This window comes from Strix uralensis, chromosome 1 (genome assembly GCF_047716275.1).
Source record: "Strix uralensis isolate ZFMK-TIS-50842 chromosome 1, bStrUra1, whole genome shotgun sequence".
NCBI lineage: Eukaryota > Metazoa > Chordata > Aves > Strigiformes > Strigidae > Strix > Strix uralensis.
In genome coordinates, this window is record NC_133972.1 from 74,124,081 (window position 1) to 74,147,411 (window position 23,331).

Below are 23,331 nucleotides of genomic sequence, written 5' to 3' on the forward strand. Positions count from 1 at the left end.
TCATTGTGAGGTGGATAGGTAATCTGCAAGTTTCGCAGGTGAAAAAACAGAGGCGCAAAGCAGTATGTTGCTTAAACTTTGCAGTCAGAGAGCCTAGGTGATGAATGAGGACCTGGGCTATGGGGCTCAGCAACCCAGCTCAACTGAAAGCATTTTCTGCAGCTGGCAGGGAAATTAGTCATGCTTATCCCAGTTTCCAAAGTATTTTAGATGAGGACTTGTTTGCCACAGAAAACTTTTTTTGATTGCCAGCTTTGGGGTTTTTTTTTCACACCAAAAGACCTACTTATACCTGAAGTGCATAGTTTGGACTTGGGAGGGTAATTTTTGGAGACATAAATGTCAGTGCATGGTGTCAGTTCAACCCTGTTTGCTTGTACTGGTCATTAATTGCTAGCTAGACAAGAAATATTCACTATATCCTAAGAGCAGATATCTATGAATATGCCACAGTCAAAGATGGGATGGAAAATACAAAGCACATCTACAAGCACTTCTTCCAGTACTTGGAGAGTGTCACACTCTTTGTTGTCCAAATTCCAACTTTGCATCCCTGCAAGAGAAAAAAATCTAAAACATTTTCTCCCAAACAGTGCCTAGCAATGTAAACTCCAAGCCATCCCTTTTAGTCTCTGGCTTTGATGGATGTCTCTGGATTCTGAAAAGGATCATGGTAGATGGCTTATTAGAATAATATTCCAGCGTCTTGACAAGCAGCTTCAGATTTATATAGCAGCTTTCCTTTTTATGCCAACAGCTAGTAATACCAAAGGACTACAAAAGGCATCATGCACCGTTCTGAATTATTTATTTATTTTTTTAATGGAAGGGTTGTTTTAATCCAAGCATCCTTGTTTTGCCTTTCCTGTTGTTTTCTGGCACCTTTGTCAGTTTACATTCTTCTCTCTGCAGTTTTTCCCCATAGTGCACACATCTATCTTTTCCAAAAGTAGAAGAAAAATGGTGTAAAAATAGTCTCTGTGTGAGCCTATGATTTGGGTACCCCTCCTTTGCCACTGACGTGGCTAAGTGCCCTACGATCTCTGGACTCAGACTGCTAACTGGTTAACTGGGAAAAAACCCTGCCTTCACTTTACAGTGGAGGTAGGGGGGAAGAAATACTTTAAGAACTGTTAATATCCAGCTTTTACGGCAATGTTAAACATGTAAATACTTCAGCTAAGTTAAATCTGGATTTACTGCCAAACCTTCCATTTCTGTGCGTGTAGCCCAGTATGTCTGAAATGATGTATCATTCACGACTGCTTGTGGGAAACACCACATACCACTCTAGTTAGTATTTTCACTGTTCATTCAGAAGAATGAGTGAATCTCCGAAGCAACCACCGACTTTGAAATAGGTGAGGTGGAAATCCTGTTTCAGCTAACCCTTCTTCTGCTATCCCTGCTCCTCAGGGCAAACTGCAAACCTCTTTTGAGAGACTGTGAGCTACCAAAATTGCCTGTGGGTCTATGGTTCTGGCAGGCAGAAGACAAAATCCTGTGCCCTTGCCTGGATGGATGAGCCATTTCATCAGAAGTGAGAGAGACCACAGCAAAATCTTTCCTGTCTGGGCAGAAGATGCCAAACAACAGAAGTTCCCCACTTCTCACCCTGGAAGGCCACCCCAGACATCCTGTCCTTCCTCCTAGTGAGGGAGATTTTCCATGGGATTTGATGAGCTTTTTACCAGGCTCTTTTTAGTTTCTGGGCCCATCTTGTCTCGGGTATGTTAAATACTGGGCTCACTTAGAAAAGTCAGCTGTAAGAAGGATGTGTTTTCCCTGGGAGTTGGACTAAAGTCTTCAGCAACATAGGGAAATGAACTGCCATCAAGAAGAAATGCTGGAATTACTGTCACCAGAGACTTAAATGAAGGCTTCCATACATAGACAAATCTGAGGTGTTGTCTGGTGCCTGCAAGTAAACTAACAGCAGAAGTTGTAAGAGGACACGTATTGCCGACAAGGGAGAAAATGCCATGAAACACATGGGAATAAACAGGCCCCATCCTCCATCTCCCTTCTCACATCCTGACCCAGGAGGAGACCTCTTACCCTCTAGATTATTGGAATAGCCACCATGAAAGTATTCCTAACACTCACCCTTGAAACCCTGCATTTGTTTGTCACCCAGAAAGACACCGCGTTATTGGTTTTTAATCTTTATGGGAATAATTATTTTCTGAAAGGGAATCCAGTGTTCAAGTACAGAAACAAATTAAGGTCAGAGAGAAGCACCTAGCTTTATGTAAGTGTTTAGTCTCTCCTTGTGAAGTGGCTGGTTCTGCATGAATTACCATTAATAATAAAATGTGTGTAAGATAGTGACATTCGGTGCACATGTTCTTAGTTCCCCATTAAGCTGTGTTCCCTAAAAAGGTTTCCAGGTTTATTTAAACATGCAGGAAAGAATTTAATATTAAACAGAAATAAGATGTAATAGAATTATGTCAAAACACCTGAGGGAATTTTGGGTACCTTTAAGGAATGAGCTCTGAAGTGATTCATAGCTAGGGCAAGTGATAATTTAGCTGCTATATTGAGAAGAAGGGAAAAAAAGGGGGAAAATGAGTTAATTCTTCCACAGCTATGAAATCCACAGCTATGAAATGCTGTAGTTCACAAACTCATCAGGAGTCTTGCCTCAGTATAGGCATTATTTTACTTTCTGATGCTGAAAATTAGTGTAGTGATCTTGCTAGCACTTTTGCATGTGCTTAGCATAAGCACATGACTAGCTCCCTGGAGTCTGCTGGGACTGCCAGTGTGAGGGGAGTTAACATATAATGTAAGTATTCAGAGACTTGGATGCTATTCTACAACTTCTGAAGACAAATGTGTGATTTAGTCATAGCCTAAATTATGGATCTCATTACATCATCCTTGAGCATTTTAGATTGCAGAATTACATCAGATCCTGTAAAGGGATAAAAACTTTACCCTTTATCATTTTTAGAAGTTTGGACACAAAACAGACATTCTGGTTAGTACCAAAAGGGCCAAAGCATAGGGCACAGAAGCTTCACTTACTTGCATTGTAATGCAGCTATAGACTTAATGTAAGATATTCCTATTTAAATTAATATTTTCCATATCAGTTCAGCAGTATCAGCACACTGTTAATGATCTCCATATCCATTAAAATCAGTTCAAATGCACCTCAGTGTAGCTTTCTCACTCTGTACTCCTGTTGGTATTTTTTTAATCTGGTCTGTAGCTTATTATTTTTATTATTCACAAATGTCACAGGCCTTTTCTTTCCCTTTTGGGAGTGTTCTTCTCCTATTTTAGGTCTTTTCCTTTCTTCTAAAGTTGCTTTGGGAAAGCTCTGGGGATATATAAAGCAAAACAGACAGATGCCTTCACCTACCAGATTGTTGTGAATAATAATAATCACCTCTTATATATCCCTTTTCATTTTCAAAGCACTTTGCAGCAATTAACTAATTTGTCTTTACAACAATCTCTGATAGATAGGTAGAAGCATTTGCATAGTGGCTATTTATTTATTTATTTAATCCTGCATAAAATGGTAGTGATGATTTTTTATTTTCCTCTCTTTTTCTTCTTTTGCTGGATATTTTTGCTGCCTTTCTTTTTCTGAAAGGTGAATTTCTGTGGGATTGTTATGCCCATTAGCACTCCTAATCACTGAACCTAATTAGATTCTCACAGAAATGAAAGTGCACACCAGCAACAGATGAACAACAAATTCCTTCAAGAATATGAGCTGTATCTCTATGGCAGTCAGGTGTGGCTGGAGAACTGGGAGCCATACCCAAGCCATGCTTAAGACAGCTGGTTCAGACACCAGCAAGGGAGATGATGGTGGTATAGCTATTGCTATGAAAACCATTTGCACAGCCCAATTTGCTGAAGACATTGACCTACAGAATATGTGAAGTAAGAAATGTAAAAAACTGCTCTTTTGGAATAAAACCCCAGAAATGTCAGAAAATCTGATGTTGAAACCCCAAAATCTATCATGGAATTGCACGCCTGATTGGGTCAATAGAAAAGTGTACCCAAGCAGGTTCTCAGTGATTTCTACAACACAGTTCACCAAAGAGAAAACTCTTAAATAAGTAGAGTAGGCCAGACAATCTGATCCCTTTTGTCCCACATTTTCAGCCTAGTGCACACTACATTAAGTCCCTAGCTAAAAACACTACCTTGGCCCTTTGGTGGGGTGAATCTGATGCACCATGTTTTAGCCTGAAATATGGATTACCATAGTCTAATCTAGCTGGCGTGTTTGAGGGTGGTGGCAGTCTCCTACGGCCTCCTCCACAGCCCGTGCAACAGGGAGAAGTGCTCTGCCAGCAGGGCTTGTCCTATGTCCTGCTGTGGGAAGGGACCACTCATGTCAAGATGATCTGGACACCCATGTCCTAACATGTCCCCAGGATCAGTCCAGGCAGTGCAGTGGCAACCAGCTGCTGCTACAGCGTTTGTGCCACTGCCAACCCTTGTGCCACTGCTTCATCTCCTTGTCTCTGCCTCTTCCTATCCCTGAATGACTCTTTTCCACCTTATCTTTTGTGCATCGGAATAGGCAATTTAAAACTTTCTCCAGAATGGGGATTGGTATGAATACTAACACCAGACACAGTCATTGAGGAAAATATCTTTAATGTGTCTTTTGCAACTAGCAGTGCTAATGGCTTTTGTGGTAACAAAGCTGCAGTGAAGGTTTTGCTGGCAAATCCTAACTTACATGGGAAAGAGCAAGGAAGCCCCCACTGTACTATCTTCATGAAGAGTTAATGCAACAGGGATCCCCTGTACTTTAGGATAATTGAACCATAAAATAGTTCAGCTTTATCTATAAACTCTCCAGCGCAATGCTTCGAGTGTGTTACCGTTTACATTATTCCCAGAAAATTAGGTCAGCCTTTCATAGAGAAAATGTCAAATTTAAAAAAAAAAAAAAAGAAATAAGGAAGGAAAAAAAAAAAATAAAGGCTTCCTCTAAAAGAACTTTTCCACCCCAGATAGGAAAATGTCACCATATCCTCCCAACAGCATCAGCCCCACTTGCAAGCCAGGGAGGGAGCAGGGGCTGAGGAACAGTGGGCAGCATCCGCACTCGGCTCCTTTGAGCTGGAACACAGCTGTGTTATGGCTGTGTCATCACTGCGAGTGAATTAAAAGAAATGGAAACATTAACTCTGTGGAATCTTTTCAGAAGCTGGTGGTGACTAAACCAGGAGGCGCTAACAAAGGAAAGCTTTCAGCAAGTGTTTGGCATTTGGAGTGCAACAAGCTCTTTCCATTAGGCTGTTGTGAGGGTTAAAATTAATCTGCATTGTAAGGGGAGAAGGCCATACAATGGATGTTTATTGTGGAGTAAGGCACCTGGAGATGTGTTGTGTTGTCAGAAGGCTTAAATAGTTTGATTCCAAAATTTCACAGCCTGTTAAAAGAATGGCAAGAGTCTGGCTGGGAATATCCCTAAGATTCTGAGCATCTCTGCAAACCAACCAAAACCACTTGGAAGACAGCAGTGGCCCTGCCGGTAGACTCACAAACTCAGTCACAGGTATGCGGAAATGCAACTCCTCAGCCCGCAGTTGATTTTGCAAGCAGATTGCAACCACAAGCCAGGAGGTGGGAATTCTGCTGACAATCTGCTCTTTGCTTCATAGGACCATCACACAGTTTGGCCTCAAACCTCTGAGTATCTCCCCATCAGATGGAGAAAGCATAGTCCAAGAGGAGAAGAGGTCAGGAGTGCAGGATGCTGCAACATTTGGCAACTCACCACCCCACTTCTAATTTCCAAGACCAGCCACAGCACATTTATAATTTCCAAAATGTGCAGGCTGTGTGTGCTCTGGTATGGAAGACCTGAGGGATGCTGAAAAGGGAAGGAACAAATTTGGAGCAATGCACAGTGTGTATTACCTGTACTGGGGGGACACATTGTTCCTGTGCACTGTCAGGCTCTTGGGTCTGGAAACAGGCCTTGTAGCGTGGATAGGAAAAAGACCCCTAATACAGACAATTTGGATTATTAGAAAATAGCTGCAAAGTTTTTGTGGACACAAAGTCCGGTGAAGCTGGTGTTTGTGCAGAGGCTGGCTACAAGTGCCACGTTGCAGAACAAGTGTCTGATCTGATCCTGCATTCCCTTGCTTCTCAAGCAGTTTTTTCCTCGGCTATTAGATTGCATTTATGGTCCATTTTCACATGACATTCAGACTAGGCTGCCGGTGCCACAAAGCAGCAGTTGCTCTACAGGCATAACCATTGCTCCAGCTCTCGGAGGGAACGCACAGCTCCTGCCCACAGTTTGCTGTGGCTGGGCTGAGTCTTTCTGCCTGACAGCCTGCATGGTTCTGTCTTCTTCCCAGGAAGTCTCTCTTGCTATTCAGTAGCTCTGACAGAACTGGATATGGTAGCCGTGGGATCACCAAGGCTTTTGCTGTGCTGGAAAGGAGCTGGTGGTGGCAGAGGCATCGCATTCAGGCGGCTACCACTGTGTTGCTATGGGCACTGATGCAGAGGCGAAATACAGGCTAAGCCACCACTTGATTTTCTATTCAAGCAACTCTTGAGTACTAAAGGAATGGCCATCTGCCAGTGTTTGTAATAGAAGGTCAGTATACACTGACATTCAGCAAATTGGTATTATATGCATTAGATCTGTGCTTTATGAGGTTTTGCTCCATTTTGGAAATGTGCAAATTGACTGAAATCACGACTAAAATTTTAGAGGTGACAATCTGCAGCTGCAAGCGCACTGACGGTGTCCCAAATACCCAGGCAAGCAGCAAGTCCAGCTATTTAAGAAGCAGAAAAAGTTGAAAATAAGCATGCACGTCTGCTGCGAAGTTGCCACCAGCACCAAACCCAGTACTCCAGCTTGCTGCTGTCCCCAAGTGCGATCCTTCCCTTGGGAAGGAGGTCACACAGTGGAGGTAGGCAGTACCCCCTGCTCAGCTGATTGCAACCGCTATGTGATGGCAGCCGGAAGACAGCACTCTACACGTGGCTGTTGTAAACTGCTCTCTCCAGGGTCCCCTGCGAGCTTGCCAGGCTTCACACACAGAGCGTGATGTGGCCATGGCCATGGCAGAGGCTGGCCCCGGGGGGCTATAAGTGGGACCCTGTCCTCTGAGGTCGCCCGATGCCCAAAACATGCTCCTCCAATGAGATGCCTGGGCCAGACCAGAAACAGGTGTGAAGACTCAGGTTTTGTGTAGATCCAATCTCTGGGAGTTTTTTGACAGCAAATACACTAAATGAGCTCTTAAAGCCAAATTTACACATTGTTTTTTCTTTAAGCACATTACTTCCTTCTGCTGTTTCCCCATGACTGACTATTTGAGGGCTGGCTGGAGTGCAACCCTTCTCCAGGTCAACACTGGCATTAGTTTAAGGGAAAATAAGTGTCCCAAGGCTGGAATAGCAGAGGCTGCTCCTCCGGGATCCCCGTGCATGATGCAGAGGCAGTACCAGTCCCAGCCAGAGTTGCAGTCCCTCCAACATCCAGTACTTTCCCAGTGCCGTGCAGAACATGGGAAGACAGAAGAAGGAGCTTTCACTTGCTAGCAGAGATGGAAAGTCCACAGCAGCCACCAAAGAGTGAGTTTCCTTCTCAGAGGCAAACTTTTCTCTGGGAAAGCCAGGCAAGCCAGGCTGAGGTGATGTGGTCCCAGCACAGGCAGGCGCCATCCCCGCGTTCCCCATCCCTCATCAGGCACCGTGGTGGTCTGCACTAGATGCGCAGCTCGCGGTACGCGCTGTTCCCAGGATGTGGAACAGCAACTTAACCATTCGCCTCCAATATTATGCCCCATTAACTTAAATTCAGGCATGATTACTGATTATCTTTCCTTATTTAGTATGCATGTGCAAGGCAAGCAGTAAGAAACAGAGAGGGTTTCCCATTCGCAGCCTGAGCAGAGTTTGGGGACATGGCTCTTTCACGGGATGAAAGTGGTAAGTGGCACAGAGAATATGGTCCTTTCCTGAAAGCTGCTGCAAAGAGAAGTGTGAAAGGCACTGATGTGACACGAGTCAAAGTTATGTTTGTCTGTCTTTCTCTCTCTACACCATGATGAATTGCATATTATTTCCTTCATTAGCTTTAGGCTTCAACCACTTTGCTGTACAGACATGAATAAAAATACCAAGTGGTTTCAGTCTGCTGACAATTTTATTCATTGGTGCTACATGTCAGATAATAGTTGTATTCCACTTCTTCGCTCCACGAGGTTTTCAAATATTTCACAGGCTGAGTCTTTCATTAGGCATCGTCTTCCTCTGAAAGGTAATTGTTTGAGTGTATTAGTAGCTTTTCCTGGAGATGTGTAGGGAGTGGCATAAAAGAGCAACACGGCTGTGACACTCTCATTCTGACCTTAGGAATATACCCAGAGGGCTGCTAAGATCATAGGCTGCTCCAATTATTGTCAAGGGAAATTAATATACCTTTTTATTCCAGCTAATGCTCATTCTGTGGTACAGAATATTCCTCCAAAACCAGAAAAACAAACCCTGCTGAAACTCTTATATTTCAATGGATTTACTCTGCCAAGTCTTCTATTTTTTATAAAAATATTTTTCATGTGCTGTTTCATATCATCATGACTTCATATAAATTAAGTGCCCCACCTCACCCTGGGTCTCTGAAAGAAAAGTATAATAGCAGAAAGTACAGCCCCTGTCCCAAAGAGCTCGCAGCTGTAATGGGGCAAACACATTTAGCAGACAAACTGAAAAATAATATAGGAGCATTCGAAGGCGAGAGAAGATAAAGATTTGGTGGTTGATGCTCTTCAGCTTCTCTGTGTGCTGCTTGTAGTGACGTCTGTAATGTTTTTACATCCTCTTTAATACATCCTTCTGTTTCAAGACAAAAGACCAAAGACCTATGCTGCCAGTTAGTAGAGAAAAGGTAAAGACCAGCTGTTATTCCTAAATCTGATGTTTTGCTCTGCAGTAATTCAGAATGTTGTATGAGATTGTTAAAAACACGTCAGGGTTTTTCACCTCCCTTTTCTGTCATTGCTAGTGCAGGAAGAGCTGTGCAGACTTGAGCACCCCTGTGGTATTTGCTGTTTGGTGCTTTAGGCTGGGTGCTGCAGAAGAGGCAGCTGCAGGGGAGAGGTGGCCAGGGCTGAGATGTGAAAATGCCAGCGGGGAGTCAAACAAGCAAACAATGTTTGTAAAAGTTGATATCATAGGTATTGCAATGAGTGACCTTAATACACTTTTGTAAAGATTTCATATGTCTCACAAATATTTGATATTGCTGATATTTTTCAGTTTAGAAATTTAATTTAAAAGGTCATTAGTAGTTATTAAAAATTGATTTGGTGGCTATTTCTCATTACTGATGTTGGACATTTAACATCTAGTATTAAAATAGTGACATGAAAATGTCTTTCCATTTGGATATTGAACATAAGGCATGTGTTCCCTCTCATCTCCTTTGCTGCATTTATTCCTGGTATCACCCACCCCTCACCATGCACAGATGTTCTTAATCCAGGGCCCATTCCTGTTTCACCGGGACCTTCAGAGATCAGCAGATCACATTTTATTTTCCCATTTTCCCCCTCCTCCTTCTGCTTTTCTTCCTGATTCTGTGTGTCCTTGTTTGCTTTCCTGCTGCACTCCCTGCTTAGCCCTCTGTCCTGCAGTGCCAGGGCTCAGGGTAACATTTGCAAGGACCCAAGTTCATATGGAGCATCTCACTGCTTTTCCTCTCTTTCTGTAGCCACAATTTGAAAAAAACCCCCATGTATTTGTAACTGAAAATGTAATCTCTCTTCCCAGGGCTGAGAGGAAGGAATAACTGGGTTCACGGTCAACCTCAGCAGATGCTCATGTCGTACAGATATAACCACATTTTGCAGCCAGCAATAAAGGACAACCTGAACATCCTGAGCATACATACCTGCTTGCTGTCAGGGTGCAGCAAGTGAAGGGGGAGCTTTGAGTTAAACAGATCAGTTTCCCAGACTCTTGATCAAGGTTTGCATCTGGGATGAAGCAGTAGCCCTCCCTTATCTGTGCGCCTTTTTGGGTTAAGCGCACAGAATTGCTGGTGGGGTTTCTGTCACACTGGTCTCTCATTTCAGATGTTTTCTCTGCTAATATTACACCTGTCAGTGTGCAGTGCTCAGCCAACCCCGGGGCCCCAGAGCCTCCGAAACCCCCATGGGACTGCTGCCTAATGTGCTGCATTTAAGAGAGGTTGTAGAGGTGAAGCAGAACTGTGAAAACAAGAGATTATTGCTCTGCTTGCTGAAAACTGTGATGTCCTCTTTGTTTCCCTGGTAGCTTGGTCCAGGAGATGCTTGTACATGGCACGGCCCACACTCTCTTGGGGGATCCATGTGCCATTTTACTCAGGTGGTCACCTTACAGCTGTGCTGAGCCCCTCCCTGCTACCTGCTGCAGTCTTTTTCCTCCTGATGGTTTTGAATATGTCCCTTAGACTTCTGTGGTGCTCTTTTGAGTAGGACAAGCTGTGCTGGAGTTTCAGTCACATGAGAAGAGAGACATAGCTTCCCCATACATCTCAGGATGGATTGTATGTTGAAGTATATGTTCAGATGCATGGTGCTGGTGCTCTCTCTCTTTTATCGCAATTAATTGCATTAGTAATGCCACACTCTGAATCCGGGGGGATTAAAATGGCATTAATACTGCAGGGGCTTCATTGTGTCCTCAGTTTTTAAGCAGAACTTTCCATTTATTGCAATAGGGACTTTTATAGGTGGCATCACACGGCCCATGGAAATTAATCTTGTATTCTTTTAAGTTTCCCGGACTACAGGGGAGGATGGAGTGTCACCTCTCCTGGCTGTTTGTGACACATGATTGTGTCCCTCACACAGGCATTGGCAGGTTTCATGGTACCGAAGGCAGGGAAACCTAGCAGCATCTGCATAGCTCACTGCTTATCAGGAATATACACTGGCAGCCATACTGTAGGGCAGCAGCAGAAAAACAAAGCAACAATCAAGGGAGCCCTTTGTGATGGATTAAAAGGGTTTAGAAATGTCTGAGCCATGCAGTTTTCAAGCACTGACACTGCCAATGACTTCTTGACTGAAAACTAGAAAATGTGCTTACTGGGTGCACAGCTCGAGTTTTGCTTGTTTTCCCAAAGCCAGTCTTTTGTTAACGGTCTTTTATCTGAACAAAGTTTAGACACAGTAGCTTCATAAAGTGACCCTTTTCTTGAAATAAATCAGGTTAATAATATTAGAGCACTGCAGCCTGTGAACCGAATGAAAGGCCTGCGTGTTTCTCTGTTATTGGAGCATAATTTTCTTTTACAATCCACACTGCGGCTTTCTTATCCTCCACGTGGATCTCCTTTGCATGCCCCGCACCAACTCTGCAGGCTTCGCTGCCCGGCATGGGAGCATGATGGGGGAGACGTGGGACCCAGAGCAAGGACAGTCACCCAGGGGGACACCCCTTAACAACACTTCTCTTGATTGCTTGAAAAATTCATGCATTCAGTGAGTGTTGAAGGCTTAAAAACATCCTCGTCATCATCCTAAAATTTTATTCAGCCTGAGCTGACATCGCAGAGGTATCTTTAGTGTCTTAGAAGGGGAAGATAATCTGAGCAGGATGACTCACCACCGATACTATACGGTTCTCCCGTCTCCTTCCCTGAGGGGGGATGTCAATCAAGACACTCTTCCCACTGTCTCTCATAAATGCTGGCTGACACAGCAGGGGAAAGCAGGGCTGAGGGTGTGCGTTTAAGGCTTGGACCTCAACAAAACAGCTCTTGGAGGCTGTCACTTGCAGGAATGCAGCCAGTGATGGTGTCCTTGCAAAGAGAGAGGTCCCCGAGCCAGGCCACCAAGGACCCTTAACAGGATGCAGGACCATATTCAGAAGCCCTCTATGGGGTCTCTAAGCATTCAGATTTTGCAGCTCCTGTGTTGTTTAATTTCAAGAGAGCTATGGGTGGCCCAGGGTATCTGTGGCCCAGGGTTTCCTGCAAAATCAAGGGACAGAAATGGTTGCGGCACTCGTGATGAATGGTCTGAATATGGTCTGTGCCCTTAAACTTGACTCAGCATTTAGTCAGGAGCTAGAGGAATGAATAGAGAAGCAGGCGGTTTGTGCTTGCAGTGACCCGTGCTGCTGAGCTGGTCAGCTGCTGTGCTACAGACGTATTTTTGGCTTTTCCAGGGAAGCTCTTTTGTTATCACATCAAACTCTTCACTCAGCTGGCAGAAGGCATTTGAGCAGCTGTGAATCTGGAAGAATCCAGCATCCGAGAGATGACTGCAAAGTTTGTTTTTCTATATTTTCTTCTCGTTCCTGAAAGATTTGTACAGTTCTCTTTTGTTTTGTTTTTAAAGCATGTGTTTAATATGTGTTTCTAAAATAAGTCAATTAGATAGCATTAATAAGAATACTGGCTATAAACTGACAAAATCATTAATTCTCCCAGCACAGATTATAATTCATATAGCAGATATTCTTCAGACGGAGCCATTTCATTGGAGCAGGAAAAAAAAGAAAAATAATATCTGGGCCTCCAGGTGACATACTCAGAAGCAAAAATAGGTAAACCAAATTTTCTCCTTTTACTGCAAGCTTTGCAAAATGGAGCTTGCATTCAGAACAAGCTGGTTAGGCAGGTTATATTTTAGTTGGTTAGGCAGGCAAAGTGCAGTCCATATAAACAGTTTGCCCAGATTATTTTCCATTTCAATTTCTATCAGAATTGCTGTGGTCTTCTTGGATAACGTGGACAAAATAATGGTCCATTTCCTTGGGGGTTTAAAGCACCAAGAGTGAAGAAGACATGACTTCAATTACCTCTGAGATGGGCAGAGCTGGCTTTTTTAACTTACTACCTTGGGAGCAATAGCAAGCTGGAATAGAAAGAAATAGGTCTGTCACTGGAAATTAATGGAGGGGTGATAAGTTCATATTAATCCCTATATGTTTTCTTCCAGGGTTTGACCCAGAACAGTTTCAAAATAAAAGAATCCTTCAACTATACTTGTGTAAATCTCCCATAACACCACCTAAATCAGTGGGGATTGGTCTGTGGCGATGCTTGTGCACCTCAGATCAGATGCCAGACATCAGTGAAAGCCACCTTGCATATCTTGAGGGCACACAGGAATAAGCTAGACCTACATAAACCTTTATCCCCTCTTTCCAAAATCCTTAAGCTTTCTGACCTGGAGTTTGAAATGCTGGCAGAGAAAACAAGTTGCTGTGCCCCTGCTTTAAATGAATCAGTTCTTCCAAGGACAAGCTATAAACTGAGAGTTCAATGCATGAATTAATGACTCTCAATACCTTGCATCCCAGTCCCACCAAATGGCTAGGGGACATCGGTGTCCAAACAGAGGCATGGTCTTGAAGCTACAGAGGTATGTGCAATGAGACCATTACCCTATACACTTGCCCCAGACACCTTTGTCCACCGTGTGGCACAAGTTCCTGGACAATATTACACACAAGGCTACCTCAGTGTGCATTGTCCAAAATTATCTGATGGGAGGTAAGTAACATTGTGTATGTTAATACAGATGTTTCTTGCCATATTTTGCATTGAAAGAGGACCATCTATTGGCAATTTCACATTATTATTCCAACATCTATTATTGCAACATCCACACTTCTGGGTTTAGAATAAGGTTGTTTCCCTGTGTCTAGAAAACAAGCATTATTCCACAAACCTGCACCTTTCCCCAGCTCATGTTCCCTTGCTTAACTCTAAAACACAAAGGTGCAACAGGTCCAACACTGGTTACTGGACTTACAAGCTTTTCCAGTTTCCTAATGGGAATAAAAGGAATTTTCTGTTCTCCATCTTACAATCAATAAGGGGTAGCACCGGTGGTGGAGATGGTCTGTGCTGGAGGGGCAGGTGGGCAGAGCATTGGGTGCCAGGGGAGATGGGGAGCTGCTGGCAGCACTGGGGAACCTGTGCTCCTGCTGCCCTGAGCTTTCCTTCCCACTGGAAGCAGGCATCGCCAGCGGGAGACAATATATTGTTCCCAGACTGGGGACCTGGGAAATGCTCCTGGATCCGAGAGCACTATGGGATTCAACTTGTTCATGGCTGTAAGGGACTGAATTCGATGATCCAGGTGATGCCTTCTGCTCCTGTGCTCCTGCATGTACCTCAGCTGCTTTGATCTTTTTTCAAAGGTCAAAGATATTCCTGCTGTTTTATCTGGACTGAGGCTTACCCAGGCTTCTTGCAGCCAAATCTTTCTACCCAGTTGTGTACATCTGAGTGAAAAAGTGTTTTGTAAGACTTAAAATGTAGAACTTTGTGGAAAAAGGTATAGTGAACTGCAATTCACCCACACAACAATGAACGTGTGAATCTCACTACTGTCTTGTTGTCACACTCAGTTAACACAACTTCTTGTGATCTTTTATAGTTTAAAAAAGGGTCCTCCTTCACCCATAAGAAAAAAGAAAAAAAAGACCAATATGGAAAAAGAAGAGGATTTTGATTCCACATGTGAATAAAGGAGAGGTGCATTCATGAACATGTATTTATGGAAACATATTTTCTTCTTACTCCCATGCATGTGAATTTGTTGCAGGTACATGGGAGCTATGCACTTATCTTTGCCCAGAGGTGGTTTTGAAGCCAAACTAGGCTCACAGTTTAAGACAGCAATCAGCATCAAGTCAAAGTGTGTAATGTTAGATTCAAGCAAGTCAAATCCCTTCATGTAGGCCCCTTGGCTTTACCATTAAGTACCTGTTTCTGATACCACAGAACCCAACATCTTCTAGGTACCCAGTGTATTACTGTAGGTGTGCTTACATGAATGAGCAAATCATTGCACATTCAAATCAAAGCTTTATATATGCCTCTCTCTTCCATGTGTTGTTGAATAATGAGAGAGAAGGCATCCACTGCTCTTGGACAGAGGATAAGCTTCAAACCCTCCACAGCCTTGTTAATTGTTTGAATGCACTTTAGAAATGTTATCCTATTCTGTGTCCTGCTGGGCTTAGGCTATGGTCAAAACTGAGGCTTTAAAAATTCATTTTAGATGTTTAAACACAACAAGCATCTGAAAGTTTGTTTTTAATGATTAGATAATGCCAATGTTTCCAATCACCGTTCCAAACCTTACCTGAGCTCCAAACTCTTAAGTCCTTGCTCAAGGACATCTGGGGAATATCAGCCCAAAAGATGAATGCAGAAGCAATGTAGAAGCAGCTGAAAGTACACCACTTATTGCAATAAGTGCATGTACAAGAACCTGGGAAGAAAAACCAGTATGTATGATTGTTTCTTTAACCCAGATCAAATCTTAAGTGTGCAAGAGTAATGTCTGTAGTTGCTATCAACTTTTGAAAAATCTTCCTAGGAATCAGTTGTTGGGGGAAAATTCTGGAAAGATTTTCATGGGATACTTGTTCCTGTTCATTTCCACAGTTTCAAAACTCTCAGTATACTTATTTGGATGACATTAGGTGAGACACTAAAGGTGAGTTTCCCTTCTTATTGGCTGTGGATCTCCCAAAAAAGTCTATAGACTCAGGGACCCATGACATTTCCAAGGCATGGGGGGTTATTTAAGATGCTGAGACCATCTGTATGCATGTGTCTTTTTTAATAGCCCCACAAAGTGCAATTCCTTTGGCAATATTCCCTACAGGGCCTTCAAAACAAGGTTCCCACCTGCTCTTCATGCTGTCACTGGTTTGTACGTGTTTCTAGATAATGCAGTTGCTGCATTTTTATTATATGATCCAGAAAAAAATCTGCATTATTGAATGCCAAGGTAAGGGCACATGTATATACATACTGTATGCTCCATTTTCTGTCACGTATCTCAGCATGCACCCTGGAGCACTTCAGTAACCCCTACACGATCTAAGGGGAGAGAACAGTGGGGTACAAGGAATTCAGCTCCTATATGATGGGTGAAGTATCTTTACAGAGACTGTAAAAATGAGTTCAACTTCTACTTCTATCTTCCCTTTTATCACCCATGCACACAAATAAAGAGAGAGAGGACATAGATGTGCACAAATACCCAAGCACACTGTTGGCAGAGAGATCACTTTAATGAATGTCTCTCACAGCATATATATTTGCTTCCACTGATATCTCCTATAATGACCTTATCAACTTATATGTACAGAAATGCATGAAATCACCTGCAGTAACTAACTAAAATGCAACAGAAATTTGTTAAATCTCCAAACTCCTTCAGGTGCTTTTGGACATAAAATTTGGCAAGGGAATAGAATAGAAGTCCACATCCATTTTTTTTTCCCTGATGTGCACTCCTTGGCTTCAGCATAAGTGAGAGCTGTTTAAATGTATTGATTCAGGGAGCAAGTCACCCCTGGGCCATCAGAAGATTTATGCTCTGCTCAGGTCCTACAGAAGCTTCAGCAAGGACTATGATTTTTGCTGGACATCACCACATGGGTGAATATTACTTTTTCAGAGGAAGAAAGCAAACCAGATCCTTTTGAAGTGCAGAGCCGCATTGTGCTGCTGCATGACCGCCTCTGTTAACACAACCTAGTCTGAATGCAGTGGTCCCCATTTAACGCACTCATATTAACCCTCACACAGGCACGCAGCTACAGTTGCTGCCTGCAAAGGCACCTGTGCTGCTTTCCTTTACTTCACACAGGGGTTGTGGATAATCTAAGCACAGATTACACACATGATGAACTAATTTTGCTGCCTCTCTCTGGTTTATTTCACCACACAGCAGCTGCAGAAGTCAGGACAGGTATCTGAAGTGTGGTGGTGCTCAGTGTAAGTTCTCACTCCAATCTGGATTCGCAATCAGCGCAGAGAGCCCTGCTCAGTAATCTGCTTGTAAAGGCTGCCTCTCCACCTTCCCATCCCCAATTCAGGAGCCTATTAAATTAATGAGACAGAAGTCAGCGCAACAGCAGTCAACATGTTATGTGTGTACAGCACTGGTGCTGTTACAATGTGCCTGTTTTTTCTCCTGGGATGTTTAATTTCCGCTTCTCAAATGAGCTGCAAAGCTGTGAAGCCTGGCAGTGTTCTTTCTAGACACTCTGTGATGCAGATAATGAGGGTACTGATAGGTGCCTAGGAGACTGTGATGGCTCTAAGCACAGCTATGGTCTGATAATGCTTTATGCCAGTAGTGTCACAGCGGAACCACTATCATCCCTCAAGGAATGGTTCATCTTTATGTGTAATACAGCAGCTGTCACCTAAATGGCTAATGGGGAAGCAAAGTAGAACCTTAGTGCTAGTAATCTTTGTCACTTAATAATTTTAAAGGTATCAGACTTCAGTAGCTCCTGCAAGTTCCAATAAAAAGTGCGCTTGCCTTTTTTTTATTTTGCTTGCCGTGGATTAAATGTAAATTGAGAAATCCGTGATGCAGCTCCGTGCAGATCTAATTTAGTATAATTTGAATAGCCAAGTAATTAAAATGTATTATAGGTATAAGATGCTGGGATGGCGGAGTGTCTGCATTTAAGAGGAAGATTTATTGGGCTCACTGCATCCACAGTGAACCTTCTACAACCACATTAGCCAACATCTGTTGGAAAATGTCGAGACGCAGGGCATAAGACGTATCCTCGTGGAGTGTATGTCTGCATGTATTTCAACAACGGGCTAAGAATATAGAGCAGTATTTGCAAAATAAGAGGCTCAGGAAGAAGGCACATACCTCTGTGTGCCATATTTGACTAAATTAGTAGGTTGCACAGAGTGTACACGTGTGCGTACAAAATCTAGTGTTTCTGCCTACATGCATGCAAGGTAGCATAGGCGAACAGGTGCATTTTGTGTTGTATGTGCATGCAGGGAGAGAGGAGAAACATGCAAACACACAAAGGTGTTTCTGCAGGCTTTTTCCCAACTAATGCTGGTTTCCCACAGTGCTAGAACTGCAGTTGCATTCAATTTATGAAGTCAGGTAATGATAATAATTAATAGGACAGTTGACACACATGATGGGAGTATTGACATTGCACTATTAGTGTTTCCTGGAAGATTATTTTGTTTGTTTTTGTTTAAGTGCTCAAGATTAGAGCAGGTGATTTAGTAGGCTAGGGCACTGGCTTCTCGAGAGGAGCCAAGCTCATTTCAATCACACCTTCAGACAGCCTGATAATCTTTGGGGAGTTAACACACTTAGGCTGGTGAAGGTTAAGAGGAAAGTGGTGCTGGGACGTGTATGTCCAGTAATTGTCCAGGGGATGAGTTACAGATCCAGACAGCCCACAATTCAATCTGCCCCCAGCACTCCAAACACTGAGAGGATAAATCAAAGGGCATTTCTCTGGATTCAAAGAAGGAAAGAGGGGCTACAGAACCCTTTTCTCAGCGCTGGTGAAATAGCAGGATTGCTACAGCAACGTCAGGAAAAGCGAGCAATAGAAGAAGGATCATTACAACACAGATTACCATGACCTACGCTGAATATTTAAGGGAAGGTACCAAGTAGAAAACACCAGCAATTTGGATCACTATGGCAAGAGGTGAGCTGACTTTCCTGCCTGCTAGGCTGCTCGCCCGCATTTGTTATTATCCTTTTGTCTGATGTGGAGAGCCCTTTCACATGGCTGCTGCCTCACCTGTGACCTGGGCACATAGATATGGCCAAGGAATACAAGCGTGCAGGGTAAGGTTTGTCTTCCTGCTGTGTATTCATACAACGTTTGCAGCAAGGAGGACCTTGGACTATGGCTGGTCCCTTAGGCACGATCTAGGATACACAGACAGCCAGAGTAGTGGTGATGGAGAAAGTAGCAAGTGAGAAATTACTGGCTCCCATCTAGACTAGGGAGAGACTGGGCAATTTCAGAGGGGACAGGGCAAACAGTCAGGTCAGTGGCACAGAAAATCCAGTTTTAACAAATGCAAAATAATATACTTTAAAAGAAATTTTTGAACTACTCCTGTGCATTGCTGGCTTCTAAATTAGCCTCCATAAGCAAGGAAAGAGATCTGACCGCTGTTTTGAGGAGAATCTGAGGAACAGGGGCAGTGCAAATCCGTGCTCAAGGTGTAAATTACAAAGGACAAAAAGAAACAATAACGCAGACCTTATAACTGTGAGGTTTTTTGAGTCCTCTGGATACTGTGACCCTTCCTCCAGACTGGGAGATGGGTAAAAATACAATTTTATATTTTAAAACTCTTGAAAATATACAATGAAAATATTTAATTAAAATATTTAATTAAAAATAAAAAGTGTACCTAGAGTTTTCCAGAGGCAGATGGTTGCCACAGTTATGATGGTTACCTTATGGAGGAAACAAGCACGAGAGAAAGGCATGTTCACAGAACAAAAAAAGGGCTGAAAAAAAGTACTGTTAACATTTCTCCATAAGTTGCAAACATGAGTATGTTTGGTTTTGTAAAAAGACCCTATGATTACAAATGACAGAGATAGGCCTTTTTTTTTTACCACTGCATAACAAGTTCTTGGAGTTCCCTGCCCCAGGACCTCTCAGAAGGAAGGATGTATGAGACCTGACCAAGGTCTTGTCCTATGGGTGGAAATCAAGAACATCCATGGGGCTCCCATTGAGGTGGAAGGATGCTTCTGAAGGACATCTATCCTTATGCTTTGAATGACACTGCTTCATTAGTGCTCAGAAAGACATTTCAGCAGTAGATCCTGCAGCCATCCACTACAGTGCTTCACACAGCTACTAGTAAAACCGCAGGTGCTGTTGGAAGGGAAACATCGCCTAGAGATGCCAGGGGCCTTATTCAGTATAATGATGATTTTTCTTCACTTTTGTCACAGTCACGAGAGACCTCACCAAGCCTCCTCACTTCTCAGTCAGTGAGCTTCAAAACCCTCCTTGCAGCTCAGTTCAGGAGATGTGCCTTGTGACATGTCCTTGACATTGGTGTTGGGATGCCTCTTCATACCTCTCTTGACAGAGATAGACATGTTTGCAAACAAAGAAATTTGGAAGGCAACAGCGTGCCTGGAGAGGTGGCCTCTAGACAGGGCTTTCTAAAATGGGGGGCACACCTTGACACCAGTGTCATTAACAGGTCACATGCTGCTCAGATGAGAAAATCTCCCACCTAGTTTCTAAATCTAGCTGAAGATCACCTTATGGCATCCCCCGCAGCTGGACCACCTGAGCCATATGCTGCAAAGGGCCACTGGCCACACGTCACCTCTCACTGTGCTGGGGCTGGGAGGTTTGGGGATTTTTGTGCCGTATCCATTCTCCCAGGCCTGCTATTCCCCTCTTTTATTCCTTCTTTCTTGAAAAGAGTGAGCTTGCAGCCTCTGGGGAGTCACCAGCTCTATTTCCTACACTCGGCAGATAGGAGGACACTTAAATAGGATACCACAGTGTGTGCTTATATTTCCTATTAAATTGGAGGTATGAATTTATATTTCCAAAACCACAGGGTAACTATGTGCCTCGGGCACATCTTCAGATATGTGAATCATTGCGGTCCCCTCTCTTGAATGTTTTTGTCTTCACGTAGCAGGCAGCAGAGCAGGCAGAGGAAGGAAGCTGGGCCTCTCTCACCCAGGCAACCAGGATGCCTGGGTTTCAGCCCAGTCCATCCCAGCTCCTCTTTTTCAGCATCTTTGAAGCAGCGATGATAATACTTTCCGCCCTTCTAAAATACGTGTATAAAGAGAGATTTGAAAGGAAAGGGAGCGCTTTTTATTAGATTGACTGATTTGACTGGAAAAAGTTTCATGCACAGAGCCTTTCTTCAGGCCTCACATGCAAAGCCATTTGCAGCCTTTGCTTCAAACCTGAGAAAAAGATTGTGCATCCAAAAGCTGATCCGCTTTTTCCAGCTGCATCTGCTGCTCTGTGAAGAGATACCGCCCCTCCCAACGAACCTTGCCTCTCTTATATCCCTCATCTATCGTAGCTACACCAGCACTTCTGCAACTGGAATTAGTGGAGCTCCATCAGAGTTAAGTGCTGTCGATGAGATAGTGGAGAAATGCACGTGTAAAGCTCACAATTAAGAACAGGGGAAAAATAATTCTAAGGAATGTATTTCCCCTTCCCCCTGTTTTTCCACATGTAAATCCTAGCTATTCACTGGAACATCATTAATCATGCTGAATTGTTGTGGTATGCATACATATGTAAAGCATAAACTCCTGACGAGTTCTCCTGCAATTTAGCATTAATTAATGTCCACTTAGTATAAAATGTGACATCATATTTTAGGTCAGCACTTCATTGTTAATGTAAACCATAAACATAGTGTGCAGAAAAAACTGAAGGATATTATTTTCCTGCAGTATCTCTTTGACATGTTTACATAAAATACAAAGCTAATATATCACTGGGCATCAGAGTTTTTTTCAACTGCGTGTAACTGTGCAATACACACTTTGTAGGGCATCTATTTTCACAGCAGAGTAAACTTAGTGAGAAATTGCTACCTCCAATTCAATAAAGTATATTTAAAATATTTTCATTGCATCAAATATCAGCTGATGCACCTCTTATTAGTATAAATGGCATAGATTAGTGTCAGGCATTTTCAACAGTGAAGAAATTACAGAAGCCTGCATGGCTCATTAGGCTCTTGTTGCACGTTAAAGAGGCCCAGACCTTATTAATCGGAGGAAAAGGGGGAAGAAAAGAGAGTATAATGGAAAAAGTATAAAATAGTTTTTTTAAAAAATAAAGCTTTCTGGTTTGGAGAAAAATAAAAGCATCAGCTAACCTCTTCCAGTCTCTGAACACTTTCTAAAGTAATCTTAGCTTTGTTTCTACAGGATATATAGATTATATATAAAGATCTCAAGCAGATTAAAAATTCTCACAATCACACTGCACCACCAAGAAGGATTTTTGATGATTAAACCTGTTACGCTCTTTATGTGGGTCACAGTTTACATCCTGCTTCAGGAAAGCATCACTGTTTAAGTTAGAATGTATACCCACATTTGAGTCGGAGCTCTGGCTTATATCCCACTGAAGTGAATATAATTTAAGCATTTATTCCCAGTTAAGCACCTGGTGTAAGCACATGCTGAGGAGAAGAAGAACAGATTTAAAATACATTTGAGAGCTTATCGTAATTGGGGCCTCAATCACACAGGTCCTGAACCTGCAGAGACTGACACATCAGCACTTTGCACACAGTCAGTCTTATCAGCTTCTTGTGGGCTGCATGCAAGGAAAACACAGGTGTGTGCAGAAATGCATCCTCATGAGATGGAGGCTGTAGTGCTTGCTGCTTCCCCAGCTGGCAGTGGGCAAGGGGCTGCTCTTGCTCACATTTATATTTTCTTTACCTGTGATTTGCCTGGGTGCCAAAGATGGTATTGCTGCTGGTGTTGTTGCTTAGGAAGGGGTGAAAGGGATGTGGAAGAGCTCCTCCCAGAAACGGTAGTCAAAAGCCTGCTCTCCTTGGGGCACCAAAGGAGACCTTGCCTCCTCTTTGATGCAACAAAATTCAGTCTTGCTTTTGATGCTGAGAGACCTTGAGCCTGTTGTACTCCTTCTTACACACTCAGCGGTTGGCATTGCAGAAGCAACATGTCAGAGTCCAGTCACCTGCTGGTGTTGCATGAGCAGAGAGTGATTTGTGTTTCATTAGGTTTGCATTTCTGGGTTTGATTTGTTTTTCAAGCCAGCTTGCTATTTATTGTCACAGCTGCCAGAACACACACTTATGTCAGGCTTGTCCTAAGGAGGGAGTATGTGGCAGCCACCATTTTGGCAGAAAACAGATAAATATAAATGAGTCTGAAAATCATAGTTCTAGGCAAGTCAAGCTAAATATGCAGTTTTTCTGGTCTTTCTCCTCTGGGACTCATGTGCCCCATGATGTGAACACAAATGGGAACATGTTGTGCACCTTGGCCAAAGAGGTCCAGGTTTTCAGCCACCACATTAGTGAGATGGAACTGCTTCGAATTTGAAGCTTGAATCAGAGCTAAGTTAGTGAGTTACTTTCAATGCCAAGCACCACAGATCAGCTTATTGAGTTTTTTTACAATTTTTTCCCTGTGTGATTAGCATTTTACTTGAGTCTGAGACATTAATCAATAAAAGCAATACCCTGTAAACAGAGTAAAATGAAAAAGCAAGTGCTGCATTTTAATAATATAAATAGAAGACTGTGTGGCATGAGGGGCCAAGGCAGAGCCTGCAATCTGAATACCATCAAAGTAAAAGAATTGAAGGCAAAGGAAATTTTCAAGCCTGATTGCACACAGATGAAAAAAAAAAAAAGTAAAGAAAGATAAAATATTGAACACGGTTAGTGTGGGGGATGTGTCTGAAATATTTTATTTTGCTGGTTTTTAAACATTTTGCCCTTGCTACTGTTGATTTTAAGGGCAGAGAACAAAAAAGAGGGGAGGGGGA